Genomic DNA, 6,395 nt, shown 5'->3' with positions numbered 1-6,395 from the left:
GAGAAAGTAATTTATCAGGTAAGGCTAAATTCTGTTTTCTCCAACATTGGTGTGTCCGGTCCACGGCGTCATCCTTACTTGTGGGAACCAATACCAAAGCTTTAGGACACGGATGAAGGGAGGGAGCAAATCAGGTTACCTAAACGGAAGGCACCACGGCTTGCAAAACCTTTCTCCCAAAAATAGCCTCCGAAGAAGCAAAAGTATCAAATTTGTAAAATTTGGCAAAAGTGTGCAGTGAAGACCAAGTCGCTGCCTTACATATCTGATCAACAGAAGCCTCGTTCTTGAAGGCCCATGTGGAAGCCACAGCCCTAGTGGAATGAGCTGTGATTCTTTCAGGAGGCTGCCGTCCGGCAGTCTCGTAAGCCAATCGGATGATGCTTTTAAGCCAAAAGGAAAGAGAGGTAGAAGTCGCTTTTTGACCTCTCCTTTTACCAGAATAGACGACAAACAGAGAAGATGTTTGTCTGAAATCTTTTGTAGCTTCTAAATAGAATTTTAGAGCACGGACTATGTCCAAATTCAAATTCTTTGAAACTGGATTCGGACACAAAGAAGGTACAACTATCTCCTGGTTAATATTTTTGTTAGAAACAACCTTTGGAAGAAAACCAGGCTTAGTACGCAAAACCACCTTATCTGCATGGAACACCAGATAGGGCGGAGAACACTGCAGAGCAGATAACTCTGAAACTCTTCTAGCAGAAGAAATAGCAACCAAAAACAAAACTTTCCAAGATAACAACTTAATATCTATGGAATGTAGAGGTTCAAACGGAACCCCTTGAAGAACTGAAAGAACTAGATTTAAACTCCAGGGAGGAGTCAAAGGTCTGTAAACAGGCTTGATCCTAACCAGAGCCTGAACAAATGCTTGAACATCTGGCATAGCTGCCAGTCGTTTGTGTAGTAAGACAGATAAAGCAGAAATCTGTCCCTTCAGAGAACTCGCAGATAATCCTTTATCCAAACCTTCTTGCAGAAAGGAAAGAATCTTAGGAATTTTTACCTTATTCCAAGGGAATCCCTTGGATTCACACCAGCAGATATATCTTTTCCATATTTTATGGTAAATCTTTCTAGTTACCGGTTTTCTGGCCTGAACCAGAGTATCAATCACCGAATCTGAAAACCCACGCTTTGATAGAATCAAGCGTTCAATCTCCAAGCCGTCAGCTGGAGGGAGACCAGATTTGGATGTTCGAATGGACCCTGAACAAGAAGGTCCTGTCTCAAAGGTAGCTTCCATGGTGGAACCGATGACATATTCACCAGGTCTGCATACCAAGTCCTGCGTGGCCACGCAGGAGCTATCAAGATCACCGAGACCCTCTCCTGTTTGATCCTGGCTACCAGCCTGGGAATGAGAGGAAACGGTGGGAACACATAAGCTAGGTTGAAGGTCCAAGGCGCTACTAGTGCATCCACTAGAGTCACCTTGGGATCCCTGGATCTGGACCCATAGCAAGGAACCTTGAAGTTCTGACGAGACGCCATCAGATCCATGTCTGGAATGCCCCATAATTGAGTCAACTGGGCAAAAATCTCCGGGTGGAGTTCCCACTCCCCCGGATGGAATGTCTGACGACTCAGATAATCCGCTTCCCAGTTTTCCACACCTGGGATGTGGATCGCAGATAGATGGCAGGAGTGATTTTCCGCCCATTGTATTATTTTGGTTACTTCTTTCATCGCCAGAGAACTCCTTGTTCCTCCCTGATGATTGATATACGCAACAGTCGTCATGTTGTCTGATTGGAATCTTATGAATCTGGCCTTTGCAAGCTGAGGCCAAGCTCTGAGAGCATTGAATATCGCTCTTAGTTCCAGAATGTTTATCGGGAGAAGAGACTCTTCCCGAGACCATAGTCCCTGAGCTTTCAGGGATTCCCAGACCGCACCCCAGCCCACTAGACTGGCGTCGGTCGTGACAATGACCCACTCTGGTCTGCGGAAGCTCATTCCCTGGGATAGGTGGTCCAGGGATATCCACCAATGGAGTGAATCTCTGGTCTTCTGACCTACTTGAATCACTGGAGACAAGTCTGTATAGTCCCCATTCCACTGTTTCAGCATGCACAGTTGTAATGGTCTTAGATGAATTCGCGCAAAAGGAACTATGTCCATTGCTGCAACCATCAACCCTACCACTTCCATGCACTGAGCTATGGAAGGACGTGGAACAGAATGAAGAACTTGACAAGCGCTTAGAAGTTTTGACTTTCTGACATCTGTCAGAAAGATCCTCATTTCTAAGGAATCTATTATTGTTCCCAGGAAGGGAACTCTTGTTGACGGAGACAGAGAACTTTTTTCTATGTTCACCTTCCATCCGTGAGATCTGAGAAAGGCCAGAACGATGTCTGTATGAGCCTTTGCTTTTGAAAGGGATGACGCTTGTATTAGAATGTCGTCCAAGTATGGTACTACTGCAATGCCCCTCGGTCTTAGAACCGCTAGAAGGGACCCGAGTACCTTTGTGAAAATCCTTGGAGCAGTGGCTAATTCGAATGGGAGGGCCACAAACTGGTAATGTTTGTCCAGAAAGGCGAACCTTAGGAACTGATGATGTTCTTTGTGGATAGGAATATGTAGGTACGCATCCTTTAGATCCACGGTAGTCATAAATTGACCTTCCTGGATAGTGGGTAGAATCGTTCGAATGGTTTCCATTTAGAACAATGGTACCCTGAGAAATTTGTTTAGGATCTTTAAATCCAGAATTGGTCTGAAGGTTCCCTCTTTTTTGGGAACTACGAACAGATTTGAGTAAAATCCCATTCCTTGTTCCGTCATTGGAACTGGGTGTATCACTCCCATCTTTAGCAGGTCTTCTACACAATGTAAGAACGCCTGTCTCTTTATTTGGTTTGAGGATAAGTGAGACATGTGGAACCTTCCCCTTGGGGGTAGTTCCTTGAATTCCAGAAGATAACCCTGAGAAACTATTTCTAGCATCCAGGGATCCTGAACATCTCTTGACCAAGCCTGAGCAAAGAGAGAGAGTCTGCCCCCCACTAGATCCGGTCCCGGATCGGGGGCTACTCCTTCATGCTGTTTTGTTAGCGGTAGCAGGCTTCTTGGTCTGCTTACCCTTGTTCCAGCCTTGCATCGGTTTCCAGGCTGGTTTGGACTGTGAGGCATTACCCTCTTGCTTAGAGGATGCAGAATTAGAGGCCGGTCCGTTCCTGAAATTACGAAAGGAACGAAAATTAGACTTATTCTTGGCCTTGAAAGGCCTATCTTGTGGGAGGACGTGGCCCTTTCCCCCAGTGATGTCTGAGATAATCTCTTTCAATTCTGGTCCAAAGAGAGTTTTACCCTTGAAGGGGATGTTAAGCAATTTTGTCTTGGATGATACATCCGCTGACCAAGACTTTAGCCAAAGCGCTCTGCGCGCCACAATTGCAAACCCTGAATTTTTCGCCGCTAATCTAGCTAATTGCAAAGCGGCATCTAAAATAAAAGAGTTAGCCAACTTAAGTGAGTGAACTCTGTCCATAACCTCCTCATATGGAGTCTCTCTACTGAGCGACTTTTCTAGTTCCTCGAACCAGAACCACGCTGCTGTAGTGACAGGAACAATGCACGAAATGGGTTGTAGAAGGTAACCTTGCTGTACAAAAATCTTTTTAAGCAAACCTTCCAATTTTTTATCCATAGGATCTTTGAAAGCACAACTATCTTCGATAGGAATAGTAGTGCGCATGTTTAGAGTAGAAACTGCCCCCTCGACCTTAGGGACTGTCTGCCATAAGTCCTTTCTGGGGTCGACCATAGGAAATAATTTCTTAAATATAGGAGGGGGAACAAAAGGTATGCCGGGCTTCTCCCACTCCTTATTCACTATGTCCGCCACCCGCTTGGGTATAGGAAAAGCGTCGGGGTGCACCGGAACCTCTAGGAACTTGTCCATCTTGCATAATTTTTCTGGAATGACCAAGTTGTCCCAATCATCCAGAGTAGATAACACCTCCTTAAGCAGTGCGCGGAGATGTTCTAATTTAAATTTAAATGTCACAACATCAGGTTCAGCCTGTTGAGAAATTTTTCCTGAATCTGAAATTTCCCCATCTGACAAAACCTCCCTCATGGCCCCTTCAGATTGGTGTGAGGGTATGACAGAACAATTATCATCAGCGCCCTCCTGCTCTTCAGCGTTTAAAACAGAGCAATCGCGCTTTCTCTGATATGCAGGCATTTTGGATAAAATATTTGCTATGGAGTTATCCATTACAGCCGTCAATTGTTGCATGGTAATAAGCATTGGCGCGCTAGAAGTACTAGGGGCCTCCTGCGTGGGCAAAACTGGCGTAGACACAGAAGGAGATGATGTAGAACCATGTCTACTCCCTTCATCTGAGGAACCATCTTGGGCAATTTCATTATCTGTGGCAGTACTGTCCTTACTTTGTTTGGACGCTATGGCACAATTATCACACAATTTTGAAGGGGGAGACACATTGGCTTTCATACATATAGAACATAGCTTATCTGAAGGCACAGACATGTTAAACAGGCTTGTCAATAAAGCACAAAAAACGTTTTAAAACAAAACCGTTACTGTCTCTTTAAATTTTAAACAGAGCACACTTTATTACTGAATATTTGAAAATATATGAAGGAATTGTTCAAAATTTACCAAAATTTCACCACAGTGTCTTAAAGCATTAAAAGTATTGCACACCAATTTTCAGAGCTTTAACCCTTAAAATAATGAAACCGGAGCCGGTTACAGATTTAACCCCTATACAGTCCCAGCTACAGCCTTTGCTGTGACTTTACCAAGCCCAGAGGGGAATACGATACCAAATGACGCCTTCTAGGAACTTTTCCAACTACTTTCAGGTCCTAACACATGCATCTGCATGTCTTGCACTCAAAAGCAACTGCGCAGTAATGGTGCGAAAATGAGGCTCAGCCTACAACTGGGAAGGCCCTTCCTGACTGGAAAAGGTGTCTAACATAGTGCCTGACGTTAAAAAACGTTCCCCAAGTTTATAAGTGTGAATTATCAGCATAAACATGTATAAAATGTCCAAATAAAGCAATCGATTTAGCCCATAAAAGTGTCTACCAGTTTTATAGCCCATATTAAGCCCTTTATTCTGTTTGAGACTAAGAAAATGGCTTACCGGTCCCCATGAGGGGAAATGACAGCCTTCTAGCATTACACAGTCTTGTTAGAAATATGGCTAGTCATACCTTAAGCAGAAAAGTCTGCTAACTGTTTCCCCCAACTGAAGTTACTTCATCTCAACAGTCCTATGTGGAAACAGCAATCGATTTTAGTTACTGTCTGCTAAAATCATCTTCCTCTCACAAACAGAAATCTTCATCTTTTTCTGTTTCAGAGTAAATAGTACATACCAGCACTATTTTAAAATAACAAACTCTTGATTGTAGAATAAAAAAAACTACAACTAAACACCACAAACTCTTAACGATCTCCGTGGAGATGTTGCCTGTGCAACGGCAAAGAGAATGACTGGGGTGGGCGGAGCCTAGGAGGGACTATATGGCCAGCTTTGCTGGGACTCTTTGCCATTTCCTGTTGGGGAAGAGATATTCCCACAAGTAAGGATGACGCCGTGGACCGGACACACCAATGTTGGAGAAAAGGAAGTTCATTCAAAAAATCTGTACTCTAACCTTAAAGGGACAGTAAAGTTAAAATTAAATTGAGTGGACACAGCACAACATTTTAAATAACTTTCCAATGTACTTCTATTATCAATTTTGCATACTTCTCTTGGTATCCTTTTTTAAAGGGTCTTCAAAAATATAATACCACAAGAACAAAGCAAATTTGATTACAGAAGTAAATTGGAAAGTTGGTTAAAATGGAATGTTCTGTTTGAATCATGAAAATGTAATTCTGACTACACTGTCCCTTTAAGAGGTGTGAAAGGGCTATTGTATATTTCAGTTTTAGTTGGATTCCCAGTTTCTATCCCGATAACAACACTTAACAACCAATAACACTTTCTCATGAACTTTTCTACTAAAAATGTGTATGGGGCTGTGGTTTATTAGCAGCCGAATCTATTTGGATTATGATACCCAAAAATATACTTCCCATATCGTCCAAAACTGAGAATGAGTTATTGGGAGAAAATATCATAAAGATTGAGACCAACCTCTGAACTACGTAAGAACATATGAATATATTTCAGTAGGTTTGTTAGAGTTTGCACTATTAGTTCTGTTATTTAGTTATTATACGTGTTTGTGTCAGTAACTTCTACAGAGAACTATCACCTTTCAAATGTTCTCTTTCCTAGTCTTCATTAAGGTCCCCAACGCTGCAGTCTCACCATTTGGGTTAAAATCACTATCAAATCATTTTTGTGAACGATGTCTTGTGAAGGTTTTAGGTTTTACTACCACTG

General features: G+C 42.7%; 1 protein-coding gene across 2 annotated transcripts in view; it reads right to left on the bottom strand.

Moving 5' to 3' along the window:
- The window catches only part of NALCN (sodium leak channel, non-selective), a 1,159,715-nt gene that overhangs the window by 8,091 nt on the left and 1,145,229 nt on the right, over positions 1–6,395 (bottom strand). The gene's annotated exons all lie outside the window — the stretch shown is intronic.

Source organism: Bombina bombina, chromosome 3 (assembly GCF_027579735.1).
Source record: "Bombina bombina isolate aBomBom1 chromosome 3, aBomBom1.pri, whole genome shotgun sequence".
NCBI lineage: Eukaryota > Metazoa > Chordata > Amphibia > Anura > Bombinatoridae > Bombina > Bombina bombina.
The sequence above is the reverse complement of the archived record's forward strand: the minus strand, read 5'-3'. Positions and strand labels throughout refer to the sequence as shown.